The following is a 12,116-nucleotide window of genomic DNA, read 5'->3' on the forward strand; positions in this document are numbered from 1 at the left end:
CCCCAATACAACTTGCGTGTGCACTATGGTTCTAGTTATTTTTTTCTTCTATAAATGCTTTGAGAGACAGTTGATGACAGACTTCCAGAGAGCCTAAAAATAAGAATAAAAATAGGTAGGAACCCAGTTGACCAAAGAAGCGGTTACAACTGACTGAACGTGTGAACCGATCTCTCCTTCCCTGCTGTGGGGCACCCAGTCGCAGTTGGCACTGGTACTTAAAGGATTTGATTCTGGGCCGTGGAGCGCACAAATTGTCTTCAGATTCTGGAGGCAGCACTGAGGGCTTATTTTTTTAAACCTCTTATTATTCATGATCATTAACATGAACATGGCTGCCGTTTGATTTTCAGTGCAGTCACAGTGTAGTGTCTTCTAATGTCGACAGAGCCAGAGAAGCACAGGCACTTGCTGGCGGAGATGGAGAAGCACTCTACCAGTCTAGCAGGAAACCACCAAAGTTTTCTTGTTTCCCTCTGACGTCAGCCACGATTTCATGTTCATATATCCCACAGAAGGTACTAATCTCCATTCTCTTTGAATTCTTGTGATACTCATGAAAAGACACGTAGGAGAACCTTGCTAATAACCAGTTTCATTTTAAGCAGGGTTTCTAGGAATTCAGAGAAAACATACATTACATTACAGGCATTTAGCAGACACTCTTATCCAGAGCGACTTACATTGTATCCATTTATACAGCTGGATATATACTGGAGCAATGCAGGTTAAGTACCTTGCTCAAGGGTACAATGGCAGTGTCCTACCGGGGAATCGAACCTGCAACCTTTCGGTTACAAGACCAACTCCTTAGCCATTACGCTACACTACGCTACTACATTCAGATCAAACTTAAAAATACAGCAGACATGCTTGGAAAAACTGAAATACAGAAATATACCATTCAGCACACCTGCTATGGATGATCCTACTGAATCGTGATCCCAACAGCCTGGGCAACTGGCCAGCACCCTGCCATTCATGCATCCATGGTCTAGTAAGAACTTCAAAGCCCATTTATTCCCCTTTTCAAAGACTCTGTGTTTTCCATTGAAACAAACACCCTCAGAGTGCCCTTGTGGCTGAACTGGTCATCTTTAATGAAATCATTACTGAATAAAGCACTGCACCCTGAGATAAATGGACTGTGAACACCTGCCCGTGTCCTGATTGGATTGTTAGCCAGAGGATTCGGTCATCAATGCCACACTGCAATATTTTTTATACACACAAAAGAAAAAAGAAAAAGTTTAGACTTATTTTCAACTAGAATTGTGCATATTCATATTATACATATGTCATTGAATCTTTACATTCATGAACTTCAACAAAAAAAAATGACCAAGAAAGAGCTGTGTGTGTGTGTGTGTGTTGTCTATGTTTTGAAGTTCTAAAATGCAACTGTTTGCAAATGTGTTTCTAATTTGAACAATAATTAAATGTAGGTCTGGTACATTTAATTTAGTGTTTGGGCCCTCAGTTAATGAAAACAGCCAACAAAGAATTTTATACTTTCATACTAAGAATGACCTTTTTTCAGAAAAAAAAATCGTTTATCTGATCAAATTTCTGGTCGCTACAACATGTTAATTTGCCCTTATCACGGATGGACGCGGTAGACAGGTGACTGGCTCCAGCCAAAAAAGAACACGTGTTTGATATGCAAGCCTAACAATATGAGCCATGCCATTTAAAATGACTTTGCAAGCAAGTAGCAGATGCTATCAGTCTGGCATTACATGTTTGGTAATGCATATTCTTGTTCACTGTATCCCTAAACCATTTTCGTAGCTCCCTCCATCCTCCTTTCCGAAAAGAGAAACCACCCATTCAATTTAATTGACGCTGAATCAGACGAACCGACGAATACGCCGCTTCTCAGCTCCGGGACGCCAGGTGAGGGGACCGCCAATGACACAGCCGAGGAGGGCGGATGCTGTGGAAGCTTGACGTCACACCCTGGAAGCGATAGGGGGAGTGACTTATGCTTGTGGTGCAACAGAGAATGACAAGAGGAGGATGAGAGAGAAACAGACAGCCAGACGGAGAGGCTTTCTGTACCAATAGGAAATACATAAGGCTTTCCTTAAAGGACGTGGGAATTAAACAACAAGGATGAGAAGCAATGACTGAATGTACGACGGTAAAGCTCCTCTTTTTTTAAATTAGGTGACGGGATTAATGAAAATTCATGTGGTAAATATTTAATTTAGTTCTCTGTTATAATGACTGCAGACCTGAAGCAGGTGTACCCACTACGTGGTCGTGTCTGCTTGCATTTTGCAGGTTAGGGATTGTCTTTGTTAAAGTATGCGAAGGTCTACCAAACACGTTAATATTGGGGTGGGGTATTTGAAGTTACAGTATTTTCATGGATGTGTGGGAACCCTGCCGCAGGGAGATACCAATCTAAGCTGAAATGTCAATTGGTGGATGAAAAAAAATGTTTTTGTGTTTGGCCGTTTATAACGATACGTGTTACCAAATTGTTTCGCTCTGTCATTGCGTTTGTAGAGTCAGCTGGCCAAGTAATTGAACGTATCACTGTTGCCTATAGGAGTAATACGTTTAATTAATGTATATTCGTATTTCGGCGTGACAAAGCGCTTTGCTTGGAGTATGACATTTGGTGTTCGAATTAACATACAGAATGCTGTAACAATTGTTCGTTCGTAGGCGACAGCTACTGTAGCTATGTGTCTGTCAGCCGCTGATTCCGATTTATTCGACCTAATATTAGTGTAAACGCGACCTGTTTGTATTATAATAACCTTGCCGGAATTTGCTTAAGTTATTAGATTGTCTTCTAGGTGTTGTGCACGACTTGTTAGGCGTTTGGGCTTGAATTGAAAGCATAGTCAGAGACGTTTTAATGTGCCTGTATATGAATACTGTTTGAAATAGCCTACATCCATTTGTGGCCGGCCATACAGAATTTATACATGACGTCAAATATGAGAGCAAAGTTTGTATAGGCTCTTCAGTAGGTACTTCAGATTTAATTTATTGTCCAAACACCTATATTTTTTGTCTTAAAGACTTAAAAAATAAAAAATAAATGAATAATTAAAAAAAAAAGCGTTCTAGCTACGGCAGTTCGTACTTATTTGCCTTTTTGAAAATGGCCATTTAATTATTCAACTGAATGAAACTTGAATGGCTTTTAGCCTACTTAGGTGAGGCAAGCATGCTCTTTTCCAGTCATCAAGCTGAGGCTCATGTCATGTCGTGTGAACTTAGAACATTTTTACTGTAAGCACAAAACAATGTTTAGAAGTTGCAAAAATAATTTATATATGTATAATATATTAAAAAATGAGACAATAATGATAAAGGAGAATAACGCATCCCACCAGTTACTAGTAATTGATCCTATTGTGTGAAATGGCTTTGTTCAGGTCCACACTACTGCCCTAGCCTGAATTATGACTGTACAGTATCTATCAATGAATAGAGGAAAGCAAGATTTAGTATATCCGAATGGCAGACATATTTATTTGACTTTGAAAATGATAATCATTTGACCTTAAGGTCTGCCCTTGTTTTGAAAGAGCCCCATCATGGAGCAAGTGATGTGATGGACTGTGCCTCTGTAGTTAAATCTAAGAAAATCAATAAGATGTTTTTTTCTCTCTCATATGTTTTATATCTGTTGTAATACACATTTTGTATGCTGTATGGTCTCAGGCCACTGGGAGTGAGGTTTATTAGGGTTTGGCCCTGCGTTTAGGCACAGTCCTTGCCGTGGTATTAATGTGTAATGACAAAAGAAGCTGATAATGCAAGGATGCCATCTTCCTCCAAGTGATCATGAGCAAATGCTGAGTAAATACTATCTCGCTAAGCCAAACTAAATGCAGATGGATTCTTTGGAAGATCACTACCCATGTCCCACCCTGTCTGGAGGCATATTTAACTTCATACATACATATGCACATTTATACATGTACCTATGTATGTATGTATAAAGTTAAAGATGTCTCCAGACAGGATTCAGAATTTAGTGCAAAATTTATTTGGAGTATAATTTTGGCGTCCGTACATACCTTAGGATAGCAGTGAAATGGGGTAGCACTAGTACCGCCTTGGTTAGGCTCATAGGCCTACCTAGGCAGAACCGTTGCTAAAACACAGAGGAAGAAGAAAGGCTAGCCTCCTTTCCTCCAGACCCCATGAGCCTCTACTTATACATACATACATACATACTGTATGTACATACATACAGTCATACATACATACTACACATACATACATAATACATACATGCATGCATACATTTGCAGAGTTTATCCTTTATTACATGAGTAAGTCTGCATTGGGACTGGCACTGAGTTGGGACGTTGCCTGCCGACTGTACAGTGGGTTACCCTCCCAGAGCAATGGCCCAATAAACATTTGATTCTGTACCATGGGACACTTCGTTTAGAGCAAGTACCTTTGGTGGATACATCAAAGAACAGCCTTAGACTCTCACTCTTGATAGCCATTCCAGATATCTCCTATGCTGTGGTTGTGAGTGAGTATTTGAAGAACTGAGGCAACATACACATTTTATACAATAATGTGTGTAAGTTGTACCTACATGAATTTCTTAGAACATTAGGTTGTTATAGAATGCATGTGGCCAATTTAAAAATCCCACTGGCTTCTATGCACATTCTCTCCCTTAATGACTTGACATAATTACAGTTAAATGGAAAATGAGAAATGTAATTTATTTTTGCAATGTCTTCCAAAACATGCTGCCTACCTGTTTCTACTCACATTAGTACTGATGGCTACAGCATTATTGATATCATTATTCCAGTGAATACATATAACAGTTACTGATCGGGGCAGTCAATAAAAATTGAAAATGTAAAAGCAACAATCCTAACAAAAACAGAATGTTGTACATTAACTTAATTTTAAAAAAAGGTAGAGTAAATGAGATATACCATATAAAACAAGATTTAAATGCACATGGGTTTCATTAAGCTTTTATCTTTGTCAGTCATTCCATCCTTGATGTTAAAGGGATAAGTTATGTGTATTCTTATCAGTGGCGTAGGTTTCGTTTTCTTATGATGCTTCAGCCTGATGTCATGTTTAACTCCTCTTTCCCATTCTGCATGTACAATTATAGCAGTTTTACTTCTTCACAGGACCGATACAATTAATTGCTGAAGAACACTGACCACAATTTTCACTTATGGGAGGCAGTATGTGCTGAATAGTAACCCATATATAATAGGAATTTCACACTTTATATACATATAGATTACTCTTCAATAAAAAGCAGTCTTGACCCTGAACTGACTGTCTAGCACCATGCCCAGGAACCATCACTGTCAAGCTCTGTCCCCGTCTGCGTTCGGCGTGTATGGGTGTTTGTCTGAGATGGGCCGCTGGGAAAGGGAGCCGGTCTGGAAACAGACGGAACAGCGAGGGGCTGGCAGCAGAGCTGACATGAGGTCTGGCTCAGATTTGAGGCCCGACGCCATGGTCGCCAGAGCACCAGGGGGCTATGCTAGGCATCCGATCAGTACCCACTGCAAATTGCGTTTGCTGTTTATTTATTTAGTCTCGTAAGCCATAACAGCTACAGTCCTGTCCCATCGCTGCGACCTCCCACAATCGGCTTGAGCCTTTTTCAGTTTTACTATCCGCCAGCTGAGATGCAGTTACTGCGTGGGATGACCACACACCTGCCAGTTTTAATGACATATGGAAAAGTTTACTGTTACTCATTTCTCTTTGCACCAAGAACATAATTTACAACCATGCTATATTTATTGCCATTATATTTACTGTAAGTGAGGCCAGGGCTATTTCAGCGCAATGGTGTGGCATTATATCTCTTATTATTCCACAGAATGCTTACCTTGCTGTGTGAATGATCAGTTACTAGTATTTTGAACATAAAATATATATAAAATGGGTGACACCTGAATGGCTATTAGAGTTGGATAGCTGAGTATGTATTTTCATATGGATAGAGCGTTTTTTTTAATCTTATGTGGAGAAACTCTTGGCTCAAGGTTCCTCCAGTACTGTGACACAGAAGTCATATGAGGAGGTAATCCAGCAGTGATGTTGCAAACAACACTGCAAACAACTATGGGTGTGAAAAAGAGTATTCAGTATACTATAAAGCAGCATTGTCAAGGCATTATTACTTTTGATTCTTTACTTACTTTGCTCAGGCTTTTTGAATTTAGAAATAAATGCTTGTTTAACACATTAAATAACTTATCTTATTGCTAAATGCTTTGCCAATTTAAATTTCTAACAGTAAATATGTGATTTAACAATAATCCTCTGTAACCTAAAGTTATCCACTGGAAGTGGAGTATACCTGTCAAACTTCCCTTTTAGGAAATACAACATGTAATTTTTCAGCAAATGGAAGTGAAATGTTTGGCTTTTTTTGTTTTCTAATGTTCATATTGAAAACATGAAGGTCCCTGTCAGCTTCAAAGACAGAGGAGCCAGCTTTACTTGTTCAGATTTTTTTCTGCCTCCAGAGCAGTTTTGTTCTCAAATGCTCGCCCCCACAAAAAAAGGTCCTCACAGTATTTTCGAGCTCTTCTCACCCCTTATATTCAATTACGTACAAAGATTAAGAAAATCCAAAGGACATTTAAAATTGAGGAGTGCTTATTACTACAAATGTTACCTCATGGTACAACATTGCCCAAATGTGCCATATAACTCTGCTTCTATATCAGAACAGTTTATCATAAATGTGATCTGTTTAGACCAGGTTTTTTTTTCATTTTTAAATTGTAAATAGTCACTGCTATGGATATTGTTGCTGGTTATATGGATTATTTAGATTACATTTTGATTATTTTTGGTTTAAATGCTGTTCTGCAATAGATTGGCGACCTGTCCAGACTGTATTCCCGCCTCTCGCCCAATGCACTCTGGGATAGGCTCCAGCCACCCCTGCGACCCTGACCAGGATAAGCAGGTATAGATAATGGATGGATGGATGCTAACTGCTTTCTTGGTTTTGGGAACTGTGGTAGGATATCCCAATGCTTGATTTTTCATTGTAATTAGTCCAAAAATGAAAAGTAACATCTGGTAGCTTGTGTGTGAATGTATTGTTACTGTCGTTTGCTGTTAAAATCTCAAAATCAGGTGACAGATTCGCTAAGTAGGCAACATTTGTATTCTGGAATGAGATAGTTTATGCATAACAAATCAGTTATATGGGCAAAAGGGGGGAAAGGAGAGTAGAGCTTGGAAATTGAACATAGTTTCCAAAGTGCAAGTAGAAAAGGCACACTGGCCAAAATAATTCAAACGGAGCTTGGTGTTAAAGTAAAATAAGTATCAGCTATCTGTCCAGTCTCCAGAAATAACTTTTATTATCAAGATGAAAAAGCGAACACTGTACCCACCAAAGCAATCACACACAGGGTAGAAGGCGCAACACACCTGAGTCCGTTACCTGAAGGAGTGCGGAGGTTCAGAGAGACCATGTCCTGACACACCAGTCTTTCCCAGCTGTGGCTGACGGTTAACAGCAAAGCAATGAACTACTGAAAACCTGCACAAGGTGCCATGTTCCATTCAGGTGTTGTGTCATGGTTTGTTTGCATGGGCTGAAACGGCAATTTTTTTAAAAAATAGACATTTTTTAAAAGTATGTCCTTAGATGCTGTCATGTGCTGCTGAATTATTAGTGTTGTCTATAGAAACGAGACCTAAACATTGATTATTTATTATTCCATTCATATATTAACTTATGAGACTATTTACCATTTGAGTACATAATTTGTACATATCTGTTCATCTTAACTATTGAAACTTGGTTGTCAAGCACACATAATAACATTTATCTGAGCTCTGTTTTTGGCAAAAACCATCTGGGGTTTGTGGGGCATAATTTTAGGCAATAGCAGATTCATCAGGGCCATTTACAGTACATTATATACAATTGACTCAGAGCCGTCTTCACTTTGTGTGGTTCGTTTTTCCACTGAAATGGATGCAGTTTCCAGTTGATGTTTGGACAAAAAAGTGAGGCATTTATTGAGTAGGTTTATATATTTCTATATCACTGAAGAATAGAAAGACAGGAAGAAAATGTGGGAAGAGAACAGGACAGTGTTGGACTGTGTATTTTCAACAAGCAGTTCTGTGCAGCACAGTATGGTAGCTCATTTGTACTGAACATTCAGCTGCGGCCACTCAGACAAGACTGAAGGAAAATTGTCTTCCTAAATCTCTCAATTAAAAGATAGCATTGCGCTGCTCGAAGGCAGCAGTGAGGCATGGCAACGTGAAAAAACTGAACCGGTAATTGCAAGTTTGCAGGTTAAAATCCATCTGCTATGGTTACCTTAAGCATTGTACGTAACTGCTTCAGTACATATTAGTATAAATGGGTCTAGGAGGTATGTACATTGAATGTAATGCAATGGAATTGATAAGCCCGAAGCTGCTAGATGTTGAGACCTAGGAGAATGCAGGAAGTGATGTAAAACTTATATAATACTGTCATGAGTGTGGGATTTAATCTGAATTGGGAAAACCTATAGAGAGAGGGAATTGTCTCAGGGCGCCTTCAGTGCTTTTGTTCTTATTCACCCTTCTGCCAAATCTCTAAGAGTGGATTCAGTGTTAGCCAGGTTTTCCCCATATAAATCTAGTGCAGATCATTGGGGGCTTAGTGTTAGTAGACATGTAGACGTCAGCAGCTTTTTCCAAATGTTCTAATTGTCTGAATAATACTGTCATTGGCTCAGTGTCATCCTGTTCAGGAGAGTGGTTGAGCAGGTACAGACACAAACCATAGATTTTTAGGGCTTGTATTCAGCATTGCTCAGTTAAGGCTTCGGTCACTGCTAATGGTAGAAAAATTGCCAGAGAGAATCAGATTAGTGGCGTGTAAATGTGGAAATGCTGATGAAGGAAATGAGAGTAAAACGAGAGGATGTTTCACTGTGACGCTGGAGCACTTAAAGCTGACTGCTTATGAAGAGAAAACTGGTTGGGAATTTGCTGAGTCGGGTGGTAGTCAGGGGAACTTGATCATATTTCATCCATCAGTGGGAACTAATAGCATTTTGAAGGAATGGTTGCCTTTGCAGGAAGTAGTCGGGTAAAAGAGGAAGAGGGTCAAGGGTCAGTAGTCCTGTTGTGTACTGGAGTCCTGATGGTACCGTGACTGCAAAGGTACCCTTCACAGGGAGAACTTGAACTGTGCACTAATGTGAAAGATTCTGATTTACACGGTGACAGTTATGACCAATCATGTTTGCTGTACTCAGCGAGTCTGAGATTATACAGCTCAGGCTGAAATAGTTATATCTCTCTGAGTATCAGTGCATCTGCAACATACTGGAACAGTGCTCCTTACTGTATGTGCTGTATCTTCCAAAATACGATCTGTCATGATGTGGAGGGAATATATAGCGGAGCAATACAATAATCTGGATTATTTGTGATATTTTAATATATTGAAAAACATTTTTTCTGTAAATAATATTTGTATGTTTTTTTTTTTTCACCGCCATTAAAGGGAGAACTTCACCAGTTTCACAACATGTCAGAATAATCAGATCTGCCATTACCAAGATGGTGACAGAGTGGACTGTTCCCCCACCATTGTGTGGCTCCCTTTGCCTGGGTAGGCATGTATAATTTTCAGGCCCATTCTGTGGAGAAGTTTGTTATTCTGTACTTCTGTCAAAAGTCCACCCGGTGGGGTTCTCTGAGGAAACAGAACCCAGGAATTGTACAGTGAGCTCCATAATTTTTGCGATGAAGATATTTTATTCTTGATTTGGCTCTGTACTCCACAATTTTAGATTTGTAATTATCTGTGGTTAAAGTGCACAATCTCTGCTTTTATTCAAATATACTCTGCATTTTTATACACTTTGGCTTCACCGTGATCCAGAGAAAAAAATAGTCTTTGTCCCAAACATTATGGAGCTCGCTGTATAAGCCAGTGTTGTGTAGTGTAAGGCAGAGTTCGGGCCAGTGAGTTGCTCTGGCACAATCAGACCATGCTGTCTGTAGCCCTCATTCCCTTGATGATGCTATGGCCAATTAGGCGCTGTGTTGTGGGGTTGCCAGCTCTGTTGAGGTTTTGATTGTAGTTAGTGTGAACACCCTGGATGTCACTGCCTTTCATATTTAAAATAATGTTTTATTGTATTATAAAACACATATTGTGTGCTACCTTTTAAATAATAATTTCAGTTTTCAAATGTTGATTGTCTGCTTGTTGTGTATACAATGGTAGCTCAGTGAAGAAAAGAAAAGTGTGTGTATTGCACAATGTTTGTTTTGTGTTTTGGAAATCACTTCTGGGCTATCTGTGACTGACGTGTGCCCTCGCTCAGATCTCGCAGCTTCACTGAATGAAGAAATGCTGCAGATTCCCAGACCGCGCCCTTCACAGTGTCTTAGCAGTGCTATTCGAGGTGGTCCGTGTCTGTGTCCTGCTGCGTCCGGCACGCCTAGAACGCTGGGCCCCACCCTCTACAAAGCATTCCACCTTCCGCCCGATAGCGACTGCATGACATTGCGGGGTCTCCTCCCTGCTGAGTCTGGGAAAGAAACCTGGCGGCCATGTCTGACATTGCTGTGAATGGCCTGTGAGGGACAGAGCCCTGACGTCAGGCATTCTTTAACTGAATCTGGCGGAATAGAGGATAAGTGTCATGTGATGGTGGAAAGACAGGATACCTACAGTATTTCAAAAGAGCCAAGAATTATTATTTTATATGCAGACATTATCATTTTGAGATGTAAATTCTTTTCAAGCTTTATGACTGTCAAGTCTGATGTCATAGTATTCGTTTGTATTGCATATTAGTTAGAACATTTATGAAGTAATTTCATATATTTTATGTGCTATATAGCACAAAATAAATAGTTAAAATTTCCGTTTTAATAGGGTACGTGTGCCAATTAATCCCACCCAAATTTGAGTTTATTACTGTCACAGTTTTGCAGACAGACCTGTAGTTTGTATGACTTTATATATAATCTTTTAAATGTTTTGATGAAAAAAGTTATTATATGTGAAAAATACAGATTGGGCTTAATAGGTACCTAGTGTACCAATTTAGCCCAAAGATGTTCAAAGTAAGCCCACTTCATGAACTATTGTTTTTTTATGAATTACAATTTAAATGGTAAAAAAAACATCACAAAGGTCAAATGTAGAGTCTATAAAAAGTGAACATCCGCTTGAACCTTCTACATTTTGTATCAGTATAGTTTTTCAGACATTTTTCATTGCAAGTACTGATTTGATATCATGATAGCATAAATTGTCATTTATGAGATACCAAGGTTAGCAGTTCTGAGTTGGCAGTCACACCTCATGGTTCAATAAAAGCACTAGTGACATAACTTACTATGACGGCACTTAAAACAGTTAGTAGTTGTATCTTACGTTTTCCTGACTCTCATTGATTTCCTGTCCACTAAAAACCCTTCAGATAGTGCAGAGAGGTGTATGGTTGTGCCCTCTTGAGTAAGGCAACATGCCTCTAGCATGTGTGGACACAAACATAATTTTTATAAAAGGTATGCTACACCCAGCACTATACAGTGTTAGCATTGATTATGTTTTCAGATATTATATTTTTTATGGTTTTTTACATTCTGTGTGGGAGGAGTGCTTTTATGGTTGCACCAATTAACCCTACTTGAGATAAATGCTATTTTTACACATATGCACATATGTATGAATCAAGTCAACTGTAGAACTGATATGTTAAAACACATTAGAAATTGTTTCAATGCTAGACATATATTATGTTGTTGTACCACTAGAAGTGTTATTACTGTATTACGGTGTGACTGCTCAAACAGTAAGACATGTTTTTGACAGATAAAATATATTAGTATATGACATCAGATTATGCATCAAACAATCTAAATTTCTAATTACAAACAGACAAAATGAAATTTTATTAAGGTCCCTTTCAGAGCAGTTTTTGGCCAACTTTCAAAATGCCCACCAGGACATATGTGCCCATAATTCAATAACAATAAATATGATTGGCTTAGAATTAAAACTGGTATGGATATAACAAGTTGATGTGTTGGTTGAGGTATTGAACAGCTCTTTTTAAATTTATTTTATTCATAATTCAAAT

General features: G+C 38.9%; 1 protein-coding gene across 8 annotated transcripts in view; it reads left to right on the forward strand.

Annotated features, from left to right (window-relative positions):
* Positions 1–1,587: 1,587 nt before the first annotated feature.
* The window catches only part of LOC135255318 (OTU domain-containing protein 7A-like), a 65,182-nt gene continuing 54,653 nt past the window's right edge, over positions 1,588–12,116 (forward strand). For 2 of the 8 annotated variants that reach the window (XM_064336334.1, XM_064336335.1), the window contains exon 1: positions 1,588–2,143. The gene's annotated coding sequence lies outside the window, so the exon portion shown is untranslated. Of the gene's footprint in view, positions 2,144–6,861; positions 6,956–12,116 lie in introns of all 8 variants that reach the window. The other 6 variants (XM_064336337.1, XM_064336331.1, XM_064336332.1 and 3 more) reach the window with 6 other exon arrangements.

The sequence above is a fragment of the Anguilla rostrata genome, chromosome 5, assembly GCF_018555375.3.
Source record: "Anguilla rostrata isolate EN2019 chromosome 5, ASM1855537v3, whole genome shotgun sequence".
NCBI lineage: Eukaryota > Metazoa > Chordata > Actinopteri > Anguilliformes > Anguillidae > Anguilla > Anguilla rostrata.